This window comes from Canis lupus, chromosome 33 (genome assembly GCF_003254725.2).
Source record: "Canis lupus dingo isolate Sandy chromosome 33, ASM325472v2, whole genome shotgun sequence".
Classification (NCBI taxonomy): domain Eukaryota; kingdom Metazoa; phylum Chordata; class Mammalia; order Carnivora; family Canidae; genus Canis; species Canis lupus.
The window spans coordinates 6446232-6468184 of NC_064275.1; the positions used below are offsets into that span (position 1 = coordinate 6446232).

The window sequence follows — 21953 nt, forward strand, 5'->3', positions numbered from 1 at the left end:
CCGATGGATCATTTGATAGATGGAGAGCAAATGTCTGTACATCAAACTTCAAATTGTCAACGAGTTTTGCTGAGACTGAAAGCCATGCTCAGTTGCATTCTGAAGCCCTCAGGAGTGGCAGGAAGAATGAGAGGCTGAAATTTGCCGAGGGTAACACATGTAGAGTCATTGCAAGTTAGCTGTTTAAAAGTGTGCGTGTGAAGGTATAGCTGTCGGTGCCAGGATCCATTGTTCTCTCACCCAGGAACCCTTGGTAACTCCATGATCTCATTCATCAGACCCACTACTACCTGGGAGCGGATACTTTTTGAGAACCTTAAATCTACCACAGGTAAATGATGGGGGGACAGAGGGCTAGCTGAGGACGAAGCACAAGCCCAGGGCAGTGCATTGACAAGTCCCTGAAACAAGCAGAGGGACACTCCTCTACAGGCCCAACTGCCTCAATGTTCATATTTTGCTGAGGGTGAAAGGCAATCTTAGCCCGACTCCCAGGACCCTGTGAGCCCGACTCCCAGGACCTTGTGAGTCTACTTTAACATATAAAAATGCCTTTAGAAATTTCCTTTATCTCTAAATCCCCAAGATAGATGTTGGGGATCGTCTCCCAAGCACATGGCCCACGGATATCCATCTGAAGGGTCCCATGACTCAGGTCTTATTGGATGGTAATAAGTGACTTTTCCCAACATTATCTAACCCCGTCGAGGTCCTGGGAACCTGGCCTCCAAAATTCCTTAGAGAGGAGGCTATCCCCAGACCCCTCCCAACTCCAAGGTGTAGAATCAGCCACCCCTCAAGGCCCGGGGCAGCAGCTCTTCCTGCCCCCGGGTCCTGTGCCCCGGCCTTAATAAAACTACCATTTTGCACCAAAGACCTTTCAGGAATTCCTTCTCGGTTGTTGGCTCTGGACCTCACCTATATTCCAAAAGTTTGTCAGTAAATGACCCACAGAGCAGACACCTTCACATTAATTGCATCTGTCATCTGGAAGAGCCCTGCCTTTCTCTGTCCTAACAACCACGCAGAGCACTGATGAAAACAGTCACTCCTTTCTCTGCCACCTCACCAGGCCTCCAAGGCCACATGACAGAGACCTTCCCTTTCCTCTATTGCTATGTACACTAATGGCCCTAGACACCCCACACACATTTATCGGAAAATAGTGAAGACACTATTCAAAGAAAAGTAAAATCTTGATAGTATGCCATTCTGCTTCTCAAAAGTCTTCAATGACTTCTCATCGGCTACAGAACACAGTTCAGACTACCGAGCTGACATCTCAGGCCTCCCGAAGGCTGGCCCCACCTCTCTTTTCCTGTGTCTTAGCCTCCTTATTCTGCTACACAGACCCTTCCCCTTCAATCATGGGGCCAATTCACTATCCCCCAAATACTCCTGGGCCTTCCTCAGTTGAACACATTCCCTTCCTTGCCCTACTGTTCATCACCCATGTATCCAAAAGCTACTTTCCATGGCTCAACTCACTGTTACCCTCTCCTCTTTGGCTCAACTCACTGTCACCTTCTCCTCTTTGCTACCCAGCTAACATGATTTCATGCTTTTTTTTTTTTTTTTTTCTCTCTATGAGAATAGATCTACATTCTTGTTATCCTCTGCTTTGAATACCCCACACTGTCTGGTATCCATTCTTAATAAATATGTGTTAATTGATTAATTCCAAATAAGCAAACAAAACAAACCAAAAAAAAGGGGGGTGGGGTGGGGGGGTCTATATTTAAAGCTCTTTAAAATAAGGTAACACTCTGTTATTATATTATCCACACAATGGAAATTTCAGAGAGTCTAGGATGTTGTCATTGGATTCCTTTCTTTCCACAGAAGCCCAAACTAGGTCATTTCAAACCTCAGTCACCTTCAGAGAGATTCTAGAAGGGCACAGTAAGAACCAGCAAAGGAATCACATTCTTGGATTCCTTGCTTGTTGTCCAGATCTGCTACTGAATCAGATTCGGGCAAGTGTGAACTGGAGAAATGAACTAATCATTAGCACCATCCAAACAAAATGAAAGGAGCTCTTTTGTTATGTTGGCGGGATAGTCAGGTTTGAAAGGAGGGAGTGAAGGAAGAAAGGGGAGAAGAAAAATACAGCCATCAATTGCCTTCACTTCAAACGTACTTTTCCTGCCTTTTCTCTTTCTATTTTTTTTTTCACAAATATGTGATGGAACTGGAATATTTGGAAGGCATAAGATTAAGATTGAAAAGACAATTTGCTATAATCTAATGAGGATATTTACTAACATGTTCACCAGCCAGATGCTCCTCTAACTGGGTCCTGTTTAGTTTGTCCAGAATACATTTCTTTGCTAAAGAAAGTGCCAGAAGTGGTACCCCGCCTCTAAAATGACATGTGAAAAAAAAATTTAAAAAAAAAAATCATAAATAATAAATAAAATGACATGTGATTTCAGGGGTCAGCTCTAGAATAGCCAATGCAGTCCTATTTCTAGGTCTAGTAACAAGGGTTATTCATTTCATAGACAGTTTAATGGGTTTGGCTGCATCCTTAAAGGCAATCATCCTGGAAAGAGGATAACCAAGTTATGGAGGATGAGAAAAGAGTAGAACCAAGTAGCAAATAGGAAAAGTTAATGTAAAAATTCTAGCTTCCTAAGCATTAATTCTTATTTTCATTCATTAAACTAAAAAAATAGTGTCCATTTTCTATGTGTCAGTGATCCATAGTGTCATTTATTCGATTATATTATACATATCCATTGAGTACTTATTTTCTACTAGCTAGTTAACCACTAGATACTTCTTTGCAGCTTAAAAGTTACTGAACAAAAAGTAAATGGGAGGAGATATGAAAAACTATAAACATTAAAGCAAAGAAGCAAATCCCCCCCCCCCAAAAAAAAGTGATACCATCTGGACTAATTGTTCCAATGTCAAATTTGTTGATGATAAATTTAAATTTTTTCATCTGATATATCACTAATCTCCATCCACACCCCAGGCACATGGGGTTCTACTTTATTGATTTCCACATGTATCCAATTGAGCACAAGCTTACTTACAATGGAAGCTTTGGGCTCCAGGGGCAGACAGGTGGGAATATGGGTGTGTAAAAAACTAAGTCCAGTGTAAACTTAGCACAGGTGGCAACTAATATTATTGTTACCCAAATGCCACTCTTGGGCTTCTTCCTAATGAATTTCTTTGAATCCTTTTCTATAGTTGTGACCTTCTTCAGACCAATGGTTTTTACAGAGAGAAGAGAATTTTGCCCCTCCACTCCAGGGACATTTGGCTAAGTGTAGGGACATTTTGAGTTTCATCACTTAGGAAGAAGGATGATACTGGCATGGGGTGCATAGAGATCAGAGAGGTTGCTCAGCATCTTGCAGTGCACAGAAGAAGCTCCCCAAAAAAGAATTATCCAGCCCAAGATATCACAGTTCCCAGTTTGAGAAACCCTGCTCTTGACCATCATTTTTCCTTCTCTTGGAGCCTGGCAACCTCAGGATCCACCCTGAGGCCAGGTTAGGTGTTTCCTAGGACAGCCTGGTGCACAGAGTGCCCAAGCTTTGACAGCTCAGCAGCTGTCACTCCCCATCTTGGGGGTTGAGCTGTTGCTTCACCCCCTTAAGAGCCCCTTCTTTAAAAGAAAAAATCTACACAATACTTACCTCATAAGGTTGTTTGTGTAAACACTGAATCAAGTTTTCTATCTACCTCTATATAGATATATTTATGTAAAGACCTAGTCAGAAAAGTCCACTCATTCTTCCCAGGCCACTCACCCCACTGCCCCCCACCCTCCTTTCACCCCTCAATACCCCCCCCCCCCCCCATCCTTAAGGCTCAGGTTCTTTCTTTTTAAAGTGTTTTCATCCCTTTGATGGCACAACTCAAGCTCGGCTGGGAGGTGAGTCACCACTCAGCAGCTGAAGGAGCTTGTTTTTCTTCCTCTGAAGGTGCTCCCTGGGAATCTCCGCCGCCCCCTGGGCTGGGGCTCAGGCCCCGCGGGGAGGGGTCGCGGCCCGAGCCGGTCTCCCCGGGTCAGGAATCAGGGTCTCCTAAATACCGAAAATAGCCAAGGCCCGAGCCCTGAGTCCGGTTACATAAGCAGATGTTGAGGACCCAGGGTTCTGCTTCTGCTTCTGAGCTCCCCTCCGCACCGGCCGGTCTCCGCCGACGCCCCCCCCCCGCCCCCCCGCCGCAGCCTCCCCGGATCCCGCCTCGGGCCGCGCGGGTCTCGGGAGGGGCCTCGGGGGCGGCGCCACCCGCAGCGCCGGGACACCCTTCCGGCCACCAGCGCGGGCCGCGGGCGGGCTCCCCGGGGCGGGCGGCACCAGCTCGGCCCCGGACCCCGGACCCCGGACCCCCGCACCCCGCGACCCCCGGACCCGGACCCCGCGCCCCAGGGACCCCGCGACGCCCCCGCACCCCGCGACCCCGGACCCCGCGACCCCCGGGCCCTGGACCCCACGCCCCCGGACTCCGCGCCCCCAGACCCCGCGACCCCGGACCCGCGCCCCGTGGACCCGGGACCTCGGACCCCCGCGCCCCTCGCACTCCCGCGTCCCCGGACCCCCGTGCCCTCCCGCGACCCCCATGCCCTCCCGTGACCCCGGATCCCCGCGCCCCCGGACCCCCGTGCCCTCCCGCGACCCCCGTGCCCTCCCGTGACCCCGGATCCCCGCGCCCCCATGACCCCCTCCCCCGCGTCCCCTGGATCCCCGGGCCCCGCGCCCTCTCGTGACCCCCGGACCCCGGACCCTCGCACCACCCAGAGCCCCGCGCCCCCGCACCCCGCGCCCCCGGCTCCGCCAGCACCTGGGCCGTGCTCCCCGGACGCCCAGCCGCCCCTCCGGGGCCTCGCTTAGGAGCCGTTATTTAGGTTTTCAAATTCACAGTAAACACCTTTAGCCCTAAGAGTCACCCCCAACTCCCGTCCTCAAAAGAAAAAAAAAAAAAAAAAGAGTCCTACAAAACCAGAAAATAATCCAATGCCCCTTTCCTTCGAGATCCTGCGTGTTTGGGACTCTCCGTCCCCCACGCACTCCCTCCCCAAGCCTCTCCCCTGCGGTCCGCATCCCTGTGCCTCTCCCCGTCCCTCTTCCCTCGCTCTGCCCCCTCCCGCCGGTCCCCCCCGCCCCCCCCGCCCCCTCCGGCCGCCGCTCGGCCCCCCCGCCCCTGCGCTGCTCCGGCCGCGCGGCTCCTGCCCACCTACCGTGCGGGCCGCCCCGCCCACCTGCCCATAAAAGCCAAGCGCATGTTAGCGGGCGCGGGGCAGAGCGCCTTCCCGGTCCTCTCCGCGGAGCCCCCGGCCTCGCCTGGACCTTCCGAGCTCAAGGTAAGCGCCCGCTTCTGCCGGCGGCCGACCTCCGGGGTGCGGCGGCGGGTGGGAGACGGGCCGCCTGCTCGCGGGCTTACTGCTCGCCTGAGCAGCTTCCTACGGATGCCAGATCAGCTGCTCCCTTAGCTAGCAACTGGTTCGAAAACAAACTTCTGTTTGAACGGTAAAATAAAAGTTCATTTTGGGCAGAAACAGCGGCATAAATACTGCAAAAACCTTCTCTCTTTTGAAAATCACTCTCCCCCCTTTGCTGCCTTGCTGAAGTCAAAATGTATCCGTCCGGGGTGTTTTACTGACGTTTTTCATTGTAAATACTTCATATATCAGTGGGGGCAAGGAAGACTTTGTCCCATTGTCAAAAATATACTTGAAAAGAACACAATTAGTTTCCTAAAAATAGCACAGTCAAAAGGTCTGCTAACAATTTTGCGATGTTTTCCAAACCCCCTAAGACAGCTTCTGTGAGTCCTTTAAAAAGTATCTTTCCAGGTTTAAGTGCTTGGAAAAAATGATGTGAACGGGTGCCCTTTGCACAGGGACGGTAATCAGGTGGCTGGTAGATAGGAAAGAACAAATCCAAATTTACAAGCTGGGGCAAAATGTGTTCTCACAAAGCTATCTTTTCAAGACTTTCTGAAATGAGAATTCTGTTGGAACCAAGAAAGGGCATAAAAGAACTTCATGAATTTCTATACATACACCTAAACATAAAGCGTTTCAATATGTTTCACAGCAAGAGGAAAACACAGGCCAGATTATACAATTCTTCTGTGTACACCAGACGGTCGTAAAGAGAGATCAGCTCAAAGGCTTTGCAAGTTTGAACCCTGCTTGCCACCTTCTTTCCCCCTGTCTAGTGAATTAGAATCCACCCTCTCCGCACCCGATTCTCAGAGCTAGCGGGTGGTTGAGCTACCATCACATGTAGAGACCACTCTCTCTTCCTAGTTCTCAAGTCGGGGAAAGAGGACAGTGCACCTGTGACAGGAAAAAACAGACTCCCAGCTACTTCTGTAACCCCAGACACTTGGTCCACGACGTTTGCTGTCAAAATCTGTGGATTGTGTGGGATGCAACTCTCTCATGTGGGAGAAAAACGCTCTTCAGATATTTCCTCTGGGGATTTAATTGCACAAGACGGCTTAGAGACAGCAAACCAAAGCTGGCAGGCAGGAAACCAAACCACTATTTCAGCCCTTAAAGTTCTTAAAGGAAAAGAGGAAAAGTTTCACCTTTTTTTTTTTTTTTTGGTTTGTTTATCTCTGTTCACTTCCAAAGGGGAAACTCACTAAAACTGTAAATAATTCTTCGCTATCAAACAAAGCAAAATTATCAGAAGTTTAACTGAGGGTCTCTGAAAGCTTTTCTCCGTATCGTTTACATCGCAAAGAAAAAAAAAAAGAGAGAGAGAGAGAGATAATCAAGATATATTAAAATTCCATTGGCGTGGAGGGAATTCAATGCTATTATTCAAATGAAAGACTTACCCGGAAAGCTTTCTGTCATACAAAATTTTGCTTCATTGGAAAAAAATTATTGCAGGGAGTGTGGTTTCCTTAAAGAAAATGATATAAAATTACTATTGGCTGATAGTGTGCGACCTGAGCATATTAAAATACCTTTCATCTCGAGCCACAGTGCAGACTGCTTGCTTCATAGCTGATGGGAGTGCGTAGGGGACCAGGACAAGAGCACAGGTATGGGAAGGCCAAGCCGAGTGTGTGGCGTGTCCACACTAATTCCTCTTTAGGTGGTGCCTGACTCATGCCATCGTCTCAAGGGTGAAAATACACTACTTCATTCACTAGATTTCCCTTGAGGGAAGTTATCTTTTCTGAGAGAGAGGGAGAGAGAGAGAGAGAGGGAGAGGGAGAGGGAGAGAGAGAGAGAGAGAGAGAGAGAAAGTGCTCCCAACATAAAAGAACTCCTGTTATTCCTAAATTTGGGGATGAAAAGTGTTCTCCCAGAGTTTGCTTCTGCTTTTCCTGGCAGCTGATCCACTCTACCAGCTATGAACCACTTCCCCCTGTGCCATCAAGTTCAACACCCTAAATAACTGGGTGAGATCATGGAGATCCCTCATGATCTAACTTTCCCAGGCCCTTTACTGGGCTCTTAAAGTGATTCTCTCCCCTGTCGCGTACACATCAGCCACGATGACTCTTCTCAAGTTTTTAAAAAAAATCAGTGTTGGGGTTTGAGGTGGTTACCCCAACATATCCCTTTTGTACCAGGTGCGGAGACCCCACAGGAGTCTTCTCTTTATGCCATTATATAGCTGCTCCTGGATTAGCTTCGTGGCCATACCAAAGTGACACCATCCTAGCAGGCTTGCCCCACTCCTTTAAGTGTTTCTCATAAAGTCCGAAGGAGCACTGCCTGTTTCACCAGAGACACTTCTGGCCACGTCAAGGGCCTGCTACATCTGGGGAAACACACAGTTGAAATTTTCTACAATTCTCACAATTCTAAAACGCTGTTCTTTCTATGACCAGAAAGTGTATCCCACTGTTTTGTGCCATTTGTACTACAAAAATCCAAGAGAAGAGAATGGGGATGAGAACTGAGAATGAAGCCAGGAGGAATCTCTCCTAGGAAGTCCCTTAGGAGGAGAGAAAGAGCAGAATCTCCGTTGTAAATGCAAATTCTTTTTGCCTTTATCGATGTGAGCCATGAAGAGATGAGAGGGGCAAATATTCATATGCGATCTTGGCTTTTGTCTTAAATCAGTAAGAGTATTTCCACTAATACGTTATGATTCATCTGTTGTGCCCTTCTCTAACAGAGTGTAGACCAGTTCTAAAGACCAAAACGATTTCAAGTCTGCCTCCCATTAAAATCCATAGGACTTTGCCAGGTAACAATTTTAAAACCTATATTATGGGTATAAAAACCATCAGGACATTAATGAGTGGTTCACATTAACAAACCCACCCCTAACTTTCCCAAAGGACCCAGTGTTGTGTAATTATTTGCAAGTGAGAAGTTAACAGCAACAGTTTACTCCTTACCTATGGTCCCCCAGTTTGGTATGGTAACTTGCAGACCGATTGAGATGCAGACGTATTTCCCAACCTCTGGTCCTGCCAGTTAATCCTCTGAAAACCAGGTCTTTCTTCATGCATTGGCTTCCTTTTCTTCCACCAAGTCTTCATAAACAAATATATGCATAATTTAAAGAAGGTACAGATCTTGAGACTAGAATCCAGGCTTCTGAGAGACGCACCGTTTCTAATTATTCAGTGAAAGGAAAAATTAAAGGAGAGGGGAGGAGGAAGTTAAGGGGAGAATGAATGCTCTTTGGAATTTAGAGAATGTTTTACTTTAGCATTTTGTGAAATGCGCCTCTTACTACCTGAAGCATCTACAACTTAAAAAAAAATTTCTAAATTTTAAAAAAGACCAGCTCACTAGTTGTTACAAAATGCTGAGGTTATAATGAAAAAGATCTTCCAATGGCGTGGTGGTCATGAACAGCAGTTTACACCCCACCGTACTGAATGAGAGCTCTGCTAAATTTGCCCTTTCCAGAAAGGCAAGGAGTGAAGAGTGGGAATGAAAATTAAGCACATTTCAGCACCAGCAGAGAAGCCACTAATCAGACATTCCACTATCGCTTTGGTAACTGTATTTGCTGTTTGAGGAAGGAATAGTCTGTCCTCAAGCAAATAGATTTGCAGGAAGGGGGTTAGAGGGAGTCACACAGGGTCGGAATGTGTATAATCTGGGGGCCCTGTGCACACAAATCCTCAAAGCCACTGAAATTGCATGTAATCAAACTGAAGTGATTGAAACAAAAATGTTCCTGAAAACTGATTATAGAGAGTAATCAGCTAAAATACTACTGAACTCTAACTTCCATGTAGCCTAACAGCACCTATAGCTGATGATACAATACTGCAACACACCTGGTGGCTCACCTGCAACCTCCTCTAGTAATTCTGGGTTCACTGCCATGGTTCTTCCTAGGAAATGAAAACCTCCCTTCTCTCCCTCAGCACAAGATTTGCAGACGCATCCCTCGCCCTCCTCTGGTACCCTCTTATTTCTTTCAGTAGGAGAAATCTCTTTTTAGTTATTACAGATCAAGTTTCCAGAGTACCACTCATACTTGTGGATTTTCTCATTACCAAAAGTGTCCTCCTTCTCTTAAACGGGATGTACAGCATTTTCACTCCAACAAGTGAAAATGCTGTACATTTTTGTAAACCTTAATTCATCTATCTCGAAGAAAGGTAATTTAAAATTGCTACCGACTCCAGCAGGCCCCTCTGAGATGACGTTTCTAAATGCTTTATCTAGTCCCTATTCTAATTTCTTGAGTATTACACTTAGAGAATCACAGAATATAAATGCTGGAAGGATCTTTGGAGCTAATTTTAACTAAAGTTAATTTTATAGATGAGAAAAGGTCAGAGAATTGATGTCCTACCCAAGGTCAGCCAGATGTCTATAGCAGAACTAGGGCTTTAGTTTAGGTAGCCAAACTCTGAACAGCGCTCTATCTTGGATAACTAAGATAACTAAAATTGTGTTTTCCCCATACAGTATATATCAAAGATGTCTTAAAATCTGATTCCAATATTTATGTGACAAAATAAATATATTATCTTGTGATGGTTTATAGCATAACCTTCTTCTCCCCAGCAATAGACAATGTGTTGGTAATATGACCTTACTCCTTTCCAGGTCTTTAATGAGAAAAAAGGCAAAATATGCATAAAGAACAACCAGAGGAAACTTTGAGACACAAACGGATTGAGGGGTGTAAGCATGAAATGTGTCGTGTCAGAGGAGAGGGGTCAAGGGCCCGAGTATAGAGACAAGGTAGTGCACCTAAGAGGGCTCATTCCATCTTAGAAGAGAGAGAAACACCATAGTTTTGAGGTGCTGGAGAAGAGATTTTTAATATGTCTGATCCAAGTGGCCTCTTGTTAAAAGGCAGACACAAGATAAAGTGAAGACCTACATGAAGGTAGAGCTAAGAACTTGTGGCTTAGGTGGCCAAAATCGAGGTTGGAAGAATAAGAGATAAAAAGATTTTTAATATGTCTGATCTCAAATGTTTGGGAGATAAAATCCTATTTGGGTCAGACTCCTTTCAGTACAATGCCATTTGGGGACCGACGCACATGGGTAAAAGTCTTACAGGTATTACTCTTGGGGCACCTGGGTGGCTCAGTGCTTGAGCATCTGCCTTTGGCTCAGGTTCTGATCTCGGGGTCCTGGGAACGAGTCCCGCATCCAGCTCCCATTATTCTCCCTCTGCCTATGTCTCTGCCTCTGTCTGTGTGTCTCTCATGAATAAATAAAATCTTAAAAAAAAAAAAAGCAAGCATGACATCTTATTAAAATTCTTCTTAACCCTTGATTGCACGTCCACTAGGAAGAGAGCCTCATTTGACCTCTGACTTGACTGACCTGGCATACTAACTCCATGAATGTCAAGTCATCAAAATGTTCCCTGCTAAGGTAATGATACAGTTTTTGGTAATACATAAAGTTATTCCAATATATAAAATGATGAAGGTAGAAAAGAATATTCTTATATCATTTCTGGAAATAATTTACCCTGAATAAGTGGACAGATGTTACCCCAGATGCTTCTTCACTTTCCTCTAAAGCCTGACAATTGTTTGCATATCTTTGAAATAGTACTTGTGTTTCTGAAATTGATTTATTGTATGTTAAAATATACATAGTCTTTGACTAAGCATCATCATGAAAACATTCTTTTAAGTAAGTCTCTTGAAGACTCCTTCTCTTAAGCTCTCTATTGATGTGTTTACATCATAGGATATTTAGGCATTGGCATCATTTGATGTGCTGAGATTAAAGACAATCACTTCATGTGCTACTTTTCCAACTCTAGCTGAATAGGCCTGGGTGTGGGTGTCAGCTGTTGGCTTCTCCAGGAAATAAAATGTGTCCAGCCTGTTGGGGCGCTTCTCCAGTCCTCTCTGTTAGCTAGATAAAACAGCTGTTTTTCTGAATGTCTGGGCCAATGACCTCCATAATTCAGACTTCATGTACCAGGGCAACTTTGGCTGGTTTGTGCAGAAATTATGCTACCCAGGAGCAGAATGGGTAAGTCACAACTGCCTTCAGTTCAACAGGAGGACAGTGAATCTTAAGAACTGTTGGAAGAGCATTGTCCCGGGGCAGCGGGGAGACATCTTGGCAGCTATTATTGTGCTTGGTATGTTCCTCCAACCATCATGCCATATGCACTCAAAAGATAAACCTAAACTCGGTTCATAAATTCAAAGTGATGACTGTACATCATTAGATTTCTTTAAAGATCTTTACTTAGCAATAATCTAGTCTTAAAGTCCAGAGGTCATGGTGTTCATCAGTGCTATACATCCAAACAAGTGGCCTCTTGTTAAAAGGCAGACACAAGGTGAAGTGAAGACCTACATGAAGGTAGAGCTAAGAACCTGTGGCTTAGGTGGCCAAAATCGAGGTTGGAAGAATAAGAGATAAAAAGAAATCTGCAGCAAAAATTTGCTATTGGATCCATAACTCCTAATTTAACAATGTCTAGTTCCCCCTCTAGCTTCTGGTTTATTCTGTTCAAATGAGTGGGGACAGAGTCATTGACCAGTAGAGGGAGCCACGGGGCTGAGTGTCTCAAAATTGAACAAACTGACCTTCCCAGAGAGGGCCTTTAGATTTGAATTTTTCTGATACAAGGCAGAGCCAGGTGTCCTTTGTAACCAGTGGCTAAAATATACTATAGGAGTGTATCACATTGTTGGTTTTCTTTAAAAAGAAAAAAAAAAAAAACCAATTTAAGCCTCTAGGAATAAATCACCTGCATTTCAGCAATGCCAGAAACGTCCAGGCTTATAGAGGTTTATTTGAAAGAAAACCAAAGCAATCTTAGAAAATGTTCTTTCCAAGGCCACCACCAGCCAAGACTAAACGCTCAAGACTAAACGCTCAACTCAGTAAAAAACAAACCGTGGCAGCTGAGGGTCAGTGAGAGAAGTACAGGGAAGCTCAAACCCTGAGATTTCATGAGCTTAAAAGGAAATCCTGGTGCCCTGCCATGACTAGACCCCCCTGTTAACAGGAGCAGGAAGGGAGCTGGGGAAAAGAAGGAGGTAGAAATGGGCCAAGCAGGATTCTCCGAGATGGCCCAGAACCTGCACTCCTGGATCTGAGTCTCTCCAGGGAGCAGCCAGGGCCTTGCCTAGACCGAAGTGAATACCTTTCCATTGAACGTTTCCATTGCACAGCTGTGTTGGGGATGGCTTGTTAAGACTTGAGACACTTGCATAATTCAGAACCCTTTGGGGGATAGAGATCAATTAGGACCATAAAAGAAAAATCCCTGGCACACCAGAGAAGGGCTGCTTGCTTTGTACAACTTATGACATTCACAGGAATACAGAGCAATCCTCTTTCTATTTCTGATGTCAGTACAGATGAAACTATGAAGTTGGTATGCATGTAGCCTAAGAAGCCCCCATTTGAGAAAATCTTGTGTTTTAATCTCAAAAATACCTTGACTCTTTTTGGGGTCTTGGGAAAGTCATTAAAGTCATCTCTGTGCCTTAATTTATTTATCTTAAATAGAAGAACAATTCTCAAATAGCCACTCTCTTTATCATTTAGAGACTCTTGAGGTCTTGCCAATTATTTTGCAGACTGATGCTACTTAAGCATGCATTGTTACTGTTACTTACACAGTGAATGGATTATGCTCAAAACACCTGGTAATGGCTCAGGATATTTTTGCAGAATCAAGTCAAAATGGAATAAAATTCCAAATAGGCACGTAACCTTTCAAGATGTAGCAAGAGCATTTTTGTTCCTTAAAAAAACTAAAGACAATTCCTCATGTCTCACAGAGCCAGACAAGGTCAAGGGTAAGTAGAAAAGGAAAAGAAACTATTAAATTATGGTTTAAGAGTCTCAAAGGGCCTCTGTGTTCACTTGTCCATCGTTTGACATTAGTTAAAGATAATTCCCCACACACAAAAAAAGGTTTTGTGTCTTTAAAATTCTATTTTAGGGACGCCTGGGTGGCTTAGTGGTTGAACATCTGCGTTTGGCTCAGGTCGTGATTCCCAGGTCCTGGGATCGGGTCCTGCATCGGGCTCCCCGCAGGAAGCCTGCTCCTCCCTCTGCCTGTGTCTCTGCCTCTCTCTCCGTGTCTCTCATGAATAAATAAATAAAATCTTTAAAAATAAATAAATAAAATTATATTTTAACTAAAGAAAGATGATATTTTTAATAATGATGTTGTATTATGTAAAACCTGAAATGTTGCTCTTTCAGAATTTTCCCAAGTTGTGTTTCAAAAACAGTAGTACCTGAGATATTAATATGTGTTTATACAGAAAAAGCTTCTATGGTCAAATAATTTTAGAAATACTCATTGAAACAATACGATCAGTTTAATTCACTGCAAGTGTCACAAAGACTTAATATGCTAATATTTTCATTTTTCAAAAGTGTGCGCCCTAAACTTATTTGCTGACAAACCTTCCAACCTGAGAGCATCTCTTGGGACTGGTATTCTATGGAACAACTTGGGAACAGTTTAGAAATCAGTGTCCTACTTCATTATTTTAAGATCTACCAGGACATGGTAATTTCAGTGTTGCTAGTTATTATGTAAAACACATTGGGTGTCAGTGTAGGTTATGTACTATGTCAAACCATAAAGTGAGAAACAATTTCAGTGTAATTTCCAAACCCACATAAAAGAGGAACAAAAGAAGATGAACACGTTCATCATGAACATGTTCAGTGACTCAGTTCTTCATAACAAAATAGCAGAAATACCAGAATAATTTAAGTGTTTTAAAAATCTAAAAAGATAAGTAGATGATAGGAAGGAAGGAAGGAAGATTGGACAGATATGAAATTATCTCTTCCTTCTTCTTTCCCATTGTCTAGAGAGTATGTATAGAGAAATGACCATAATAAGCAATAAATTCAGTAAACAAGGGGCCTACATAACTTCACAAATCAGCTCAACAATCTCTGATCTGATAATTCTGCTTCACCTTAACCACTATTAATGACTAAGGTCATTAGCCAGACTTCTTCCTTGAGCATTTACTTTCTCATCATAAACAGGGAGCTCATTCCTATAATAGGATCACACTTACTGGTATTCTAGTCTATCTTGCTTATATAAGGGATTATTTGGTTTTTTGATGACACTCAGACCTCCAACTCCTGTGAAATTCCCTATTTCTTTTAGGGCCATACTCTGGGAATTCTCTTTTCCTTTCACAGGGGTAATGCCTAAAAGTGTCAGAATGGAGCATCCTCTTCTCACAGTCATCCAAAGGAGCAACTCAAACTCATCATTAGTAGTTATAATAATAGATATGATTGATTAAGTGTCTAACAGGATGAGACATTATGTCGTTATCTCTATTCTTTAAATCAACCCTACAAGAGTAGTATTATTCTCAATTTGAAGATGAGAGAAATGGAGCCTCTACTCGGTCAGGCAACCTGCCCAGGGTCACACAGCCAGCAAGTGGCAGAGCTAGCGTTCCCACTGAAGTCACACCGCAAACTTTATACCCTTCCTGCTCCTCACACTGCCTTTGTGGTGTCTTCTAGTGTCATAAAAGAGAGAAAAAAATATCAATTCCCTGTGACAATGCCTCTGACTCATAAAGAAAGTGAGAGAATTCCAGTGGCTCTGTTCCTAGACACTGCCGACTGGCTCTGTTTCTTGTTTAATACTGTGATTTTAATTTCTTTTTCTTTTCTGTATTTTTTCCTAAAAGCATGCTGTCATTTTGGAGCCAAAAAAGTAAGGGCTCTGTAACTAGAAAAACCAAAACCAAAAAAGAAAAAAAAAGGCTATCATTTCTCCCTCGAGTAATTTGTAAGGGCTAAGGTTTCTCCATAAATTCTCCCAAAGTGATCCCAAGTTGCTTGGCATCAGTTTAGGAGACAGAGTGACAACCTAGCATGTCATTCCTGAGGCAGTAGAAATTCCCATGATGATATGAGGAACAGAAGGAACAAAGGCATTACAGCACATTAAACGAACTTGAAGCTGGCTTGTCAGATCTTTCTCTTTGGCGTTACTTTTATTATCATCCATAGCCAGATGATGAGAGGCAAGACAACCTCAGCGATTCCCTCAGGCCGTGTGAGTCACCTAGAAAAATGTCTATATTGTCTACACCTGCTGCTTAACCGGCAGTGAGGGTCTATATGAAAATAAGTATACCTTGAGCCCTACCTTCGTGTCACGCCAAAGACAAAGGAAGAAACAAGGGCTAGTTCTTTTCATATGGTCACATTCTGCATCCTTTTTTTTCTTTTTCTTTTTTGCTTTTGTACTTGATCTCCCCTCTCTGCCTGTAGTATTCCCTACTTAATCTACTGAATTAATTTGTACTCCTCCTCCAAGATTCAGATCAGGTATCTTCAGCTTTGAGAAGGCGTGTCTCCAACCCACTTGCCCCAGGTGGCACTGTGTCCCTCCACTATGCTCCCTCCTTCTCCGGGCACAGCCCCGGCATGGCCATGGCCATGCTGTAGAAGTGGACGTGTTCTACGTGCAAGACTGTGAGCTCCTTGTAGAAGGATTCCGGCCTCGTTGATCTCTGCATCCTCAGTACTTAACACATAAGAGGAACCTAATAAAAGTGAAAAGGGAGGAAAGGAAAAAAAGGGACCAGGGAATAGAAAACAGTGATCGGTAAATGAGAAGTCTCTACATATACTTTTCTCTGTCCCCATAGATTGTTCCAAGAAAACACAATTTTACCAAGTCCATTTACACCTGTGCCCATACATATAGTGTTACGAGGGTTACACTTTTCTGTACAATGTTAGAACCCTGGTGCACAAGATGAACTCCCATTGGTATGCTAATATTAAATACTGGCCTTCTCTCTACTAAATCACATAAGGAAAAATTATTTGTTGGGTGGTGCCACTGTCCCAGGACTGTCAGTACTCTGCTCTGAAATATTCGTGACATTATGAAACATGGCACAGACACCTTAGCTTGCCAGTCAAGCACCTCAATCTCTCTCAGCCCAATCCATCTTTCCAGCTTCATCCCTCTCCAGTCTATAGCAGGAATCTGACCTGAGCCACAAGAGTCATTATTCCCCCAAACATCCTCTCTCCTTTTCTCTACTGAATGTCCCCCCATTGTTCTTTATACTGGTCAAAATAACCATAAATTCAAGGTCTTATTAAAGTCTTCCCAAATATTGTAGCCTTCATTGATCCTTCTATCTATTCTCAACTGACAAGCAGTTGCTATAAAAGTCACTTACATGTTGCCTGTACACTATCATGTTGAAGAAATCGGAGCTGTCTGCTAGGATTTTCCATAGTGATAAAATGTGCTCTATCTGAGCTCGCTGGTGTGATAGCCACCAATCACATAGCGGCAACTGAGCCTTTGAAATGTGGCTAATGCAACTAAGACACTGAATTTTTAAATTCTATTTTATTATAATCTCCTTAAATTTAAAATCAAATAGCCACACGTGGATAGTGCCTACTGTATTGGAGTATTTTGTGTATTTGGAGTATTGGAGTATTTTGTGTATTGAACAACACAAAATATTTAAGTTTCCGTGTGCCATGTCTTGTATCCCTTGATGAGCATATAAACCTCGGAAAAAATTGAAAAAGATGCATTTATGTATCCCAAGTGAATGCCATGACCACAGTAGTGTTCTTTAAATATTGTGTTCAGTGCATTGCTTCGCTACCTGCCTCTAATTCTATATTATCTTAAAGAAATCTTCTTCTCTACATATTTAATTTTAATAAAATACTACAGATGGTATTTCTTGTTTGTTTTTGCTGGTTTTAACTCACACAGAATGGCACTGTATTGCTATCTGGATCCTTTATCACTATATAAACAAAATGATATAAAGAATGATTTGAATTGAGTCTTTCAAAGAGAAAGTTCCATTATTCATTGCCATCTCTTTTCTTTTCCCTTTTGTGGGAAAAACATGTTTTAAATACCTGGTCATAGAATTGCTTCAATTTTCAATATGACTGTTTCTACAGAGAAAGACTGTCCTGGGGAATCTGAAACAAGTTCAGTAAGAGATTTTTGCTTTTCTGTCTCCCTGAAACCCCATGACTCTCTGAAGGAAGGTAGTTCTGTATCATAGATTTTCCCAGAGCATTTTTGTCTCTATTTCTAGTGAACAACCTGAGGCTCTTTGAAGAAAGGTAAAACTTCTACCAGCAGGTCATGGGAGGTCACATGTCTTTGGAATTTAACAGTGATGCACCCCTGGCACTTGCTGGCTGACCAACGGCCCTTCAGGAATCATCATGCCAACAGGCCAACCATGCAATAAAATCCTGTGCCTGGCAAAGCCAAGAGCAAAGTGATCAAACAGTCTGGTTGCAGATTAGATTCTAACTTATTAATAAGCCTTCAGAAAATAAACCAGATTGAGTCTTTAACAGCAACAGTTTACAGGAGATATTTAATGATTTCAGAAGTCGGCCACACCACATGCTTTCCTTCTGACTCAGTGAAGAGCGGGACAGGGGCAGAAGACACGCTCAAGAAGCCAGAGCAATCAGCTGTATCTTTTCCATTTACAGCTAAGTTTATTTGGAGTGACTGGAAAAACTTTCAATGAAAACTCTTTTTAAAATAATAAAATAAAAGAATTTACCCAGCTATCATGAGCCAGACAACATCGAGAAATAATTATGGGTGTGTATTTTCCCCTGCCTTGTAAAGTATTTACAAATTATAGCATGAGCAAGCTCTAAAGTAAATGGTAAAGATAGTAATAACATTTAACTTGTAAATTTTTTATATTTAGCCATAAAAGAATCACCATGTGTTTAAATCACATTTGAATACATATAAATAAAATTCTCATCTGCAGACGTGAGCCAGTGACTAAAGAAAGAATCCATGGCTCCTTTTCAACAGAGCAAGAACACTGGAGAGGCTTAGTACCTTATTTTTATAAAATAGAATTCATTATCACCACATCAGCAAAAGCATTAGTAAGTATCTTAATTTGGGAACTTTTAAAAATTAAGAGAATGATACTGACAATAATAAACTTTGTAGAAAAATTTACTGTTTATAGACTTTATATATTTATGATGTGTTGTATATTCATTCCTTCATTTGAATTAGATAGAGGAAGATTTTATCTACATTTTACACCTGAGGTAGTGGAGGCTTAGAAAGAGTAAGCAAATCTCATTTAATAGTGAATGTTGGAGCTAGACTATGAACCTAGATCGTTCTCCTCCTGAAGTCTTCTTCTTTCTACTAATTCAGGCTGAACTTTAACTGTATCACATCCAGAGCATCGTGGCAGCATAAATCAGAAGCTATAGCAAAGGAAAGCAGAATGATCTGAGAGTTAGTAAACAGAATTCGGTGAATAAGAATGTGCTTTTCAAGAAGATAAAATGCAAATAAGATATTATTCAACAATTAAAGCAATTAATGTTTATTGAGGATTTACTCTGTGCCAAACAGAATGCTGAAGATTTTTTTTCTTTTTTTTTTTTTGCATTTTATCCTCATCACTTTCTTTAAAGACAGGAAACTATGTGAGAGAGTTAAAGAACTCCCTCAAAGTCATATAGGTATGAGTAACGGACTCATAACATAAAACCAGTAGATCAAATTCCTGAGCTTTCTTCTTCAACTGCTACATCATTGACATTTTATCCCCAAAGAATCATTCACAATATCCTATTACTGATCTATAGCACACAGATTTTCAGTGGTGGAAGGACCAGTGACAAAAGAAATGCCACTGATGATCAGCAGGAATAGTTTTGTAGGTTGTCTTCTACACAGTTTATGATTTTAAAGGATGTACAATCCATTTTCTAAAAAAAATATTTATTGATTTATTTTACAGAGAGAATGCACAAGTGCAAACAGGGGGAGGGGCAGAGAGAAACAGATTAAATCCTCCAGCCGACTCCCCGCTGAGCGTGGAGCCCCAACAGCAGAGCTCAGTCCCAGGACCCTGAGGTCATGACCTGAGCCGAAATCAAGAGTCTGTTGCTCAACTGACTGAGCCACCCAGGTGCCCCCAACACACCATCCATTTTAAATTTGTCTGGAATTTTTGAAGGATATTTCTAAAGCTGTTTTTTGATTAACACCAAAAAGTATGTCATTTATGGGGGAAGAAAATAAATATCTTAAATCATCTATGACAAGCCATTGTAGTGTCATGAATAAAAGTACTGCATTTGACATAAAAAGTCATGGGATCAAATTGCACTTTTGCCACCTAACCATGCAGCCATCCTGGGCAAGACAGTGAGTCTCACTGAGGCTCTCTATCCTCTAAAATATGTCTGCTTCTCATGATTGTAATGAATGTTAAATGAGATAATATATGAGAAAACATCTGGTGCTTAGAAGATGCTCAGTAAAGGTCATTTGATAATAATCATTGCCAATTATTGAGTCCTTAGTTAAGTACCAGTAATAGCCACTTCGGTGAGTAGAAGCTTCGTGCGTTGCTTTCCACAGATTGCAAATAAGGGCACAAAGGATCTTTTTGCCTTGTAGTTCATCTGATGAACTCTGGACTCCTCCAGGATGATGCTGTGAGCATGTAATGGTGGCAGTGTGGGCTATTTATGGGCTGGTTTACATTTCTGGTCTCTGGGGTTTTTGGTTTGAGGAGGGCAGAGGGGTCGGTTTCTGTTTTGCTATTGCTGTTTGTTTGCTTCCTTCCATTAAATGGCACTGCATCAGTCTTCTGTGTTCCCCAAAGGAGGAAAGTCCATGATAGCACAGTACTTTCCCAGTTCAAGGCCATCGCCCTCTCATGGCAAAGCACATAATGTGTAGACAGCTGTGGAGAGCTCCTCGTCAGGAGAAAGATGGTTGTCCTGGGTGTCTCACCTAAGGTCTTAACTCACCCTACAGGCTTCTGGGGTTGCGTGCTGCTATAGCCTTCAGTCCTGCCACCGAGGCTGCCAGTGTCTCAAATGCATCTTGGCCCCTGCATTTCGATGCAGTAGTATGCCTTCTTAGCCAAATAAATGCATGCTGCCTATAACGCTCAATGCCAGTACATCAAAATCTTTCCTTACATGAACTTTATTTTCCTGACAAAAATGTATTTTTTTATTCCTATGTCTTAATTATCAAGAAATCTTTCAATCCAGACTCTTTCAGAAAAAAAAAAAAAAAGAAGGCTCTAAGAAGCCCAATGTTAGAATAAGGAAAATTGCAAGTTATAGCGGAAGGCATTTTAGTTCATAAAGACAACAGAGGAAGAACCACAAGAGTTTTAAAAGACTTTGTCCCTCCACTTCAATTAGCCTCATTTTCTTTGTTTAGGACACCAATCTCAGCCTCACTTGTTCATTCCTTCAGCATGTAGATATTGGGGATCTATCATGTGCCAAGTCCTGTGCTTGACACTCCTGCATTCATGACCTGCAGCTGAAAGGCATAGAAACCAATGAAAAGCCATTTGGAGTATAAATGTATGAACAATGTTAAGAACCCCCTTTCTTCTTTAGCTTCAAAAGGGAAGCCACTTTTGTGCATTTTTCATGCCGGTCAAGGTGTTCCAAGTCTCCTCGAGGGCCAGTGTCCTCTTACAATATGCCCATCTTCATTCAGCAAAGGTTCTCACACAAGGATAATAAATTCGAACCCATCCCACTCATTAGGTGCCAAAAAAGTGATAAGTCAGCACATTAATAAACATATTTCAGACATTCAACACATATATATAAATGTAAAAAACAGTAAGCTCTCTTTTAACTGGTATTCTTTCAACTAAAATTATTGTGAAATTTTAACTCTGTTGCCAAAGAGATGCAATTGATACTGATGGTCCTAGAAATGACACTGAGAGATCCTGAGGTCCTGGAATAGAGTCAGGTACTTTATTTCCAACAAATGCTTGTTGGATGAGTAGTCTCTGAATCACTGAGAAAAAATAAATTATCCTGAGCTGAGTTTTAGAATTGAAATATATTTAATGTACATTTCCATAACCTAGAATTCTACTTTCTGAAAACTTCAGCCTACAGAACACCACAAAAGACAAAAAGTAAGTCAAACATACTCAGTGGTTAAAAGAGAGTGGTCATGAAGGTTCATACTCATAATCCATCACATGAACTCCTCACTTCAAAACTCTTTGTTTCCGCTTTACAAATCATTCTAATGAATTTGGTTCTCCGAGTACTGAGAAGAGAGCTGACATGAGGTATCTAACTAGAATAGGGAGAGGGACTGCAACAAGTAAATGCACATCCATAGAAGCATGGAGCCTAGCAATAAAGGGAGAGCAGGAGAAACTATAAAGACAGAAGTGTTTTTAAAGCATGATGGCATTCGCTGAGGAGCCAAGTAGCCATATAGCCTTAGGAAGTTTCTGAGGGAATCATTGAATCAAGGCTGAATATAATTATTGACATATTTAGTAGTGTCTTTTAAGAATTAAGGAAATTTCGTATTTTTAAATAGATCATATTAAAACATATTTGGCTCCTCAGAGATGTAAAAATATCAGCTTTTGGAAACATTTAATTATCCAAACTCTCTCATTCTCCAGTTTTGGGAAAGTTGAGGTTATTCTAATAGACCTGAGTATGTAAGCACATACACACACACTTATGCATA

At 42.4% G+C, this 21953-nt stretch overlaps 1 protein-coding gene and 1 long non-coding RNA gene across 5 annotated transcripts in view; one reads left to right on the plus strand and one right to left on the minus strand.

The window, feature by feature from the left end:
* LOC112640497 (uncharacterized) overlaps window positions 1–21953 on the minus strand; it is a 374890-nt gene that overhangs the window by 259360 nt on the left and 93577 nt on the right. The window contains exon 11 of the long non-coding RNA XR_007407911.1: window positions 5204–20759. This is a non-coding gene — a long non-coding RNA (uncharacterized LOC112640497). The remainder of the gene's footprint in view (window positions 1–5203; window positions 20760–21953) is intronic.
* The window catches only part of COL8A1 (collagen type VIII alpha 1 chain), a 531560-nt gene continuing 514792 nt past the window's right edge, over window positions 5186–21953 (plus strand). For all 4 annotated transcript variants that reach the window (XM_035710130.1, XM_049105304.1, XM_049105303.1 and 1 more), the window contains exon 1: window positions 5186–5326. The gene's annotated coding sequence lies outside the window, so the exon portion shown is untranslated. The remainder of the gene's footprint in view (window positions 5327–21953) is intronic.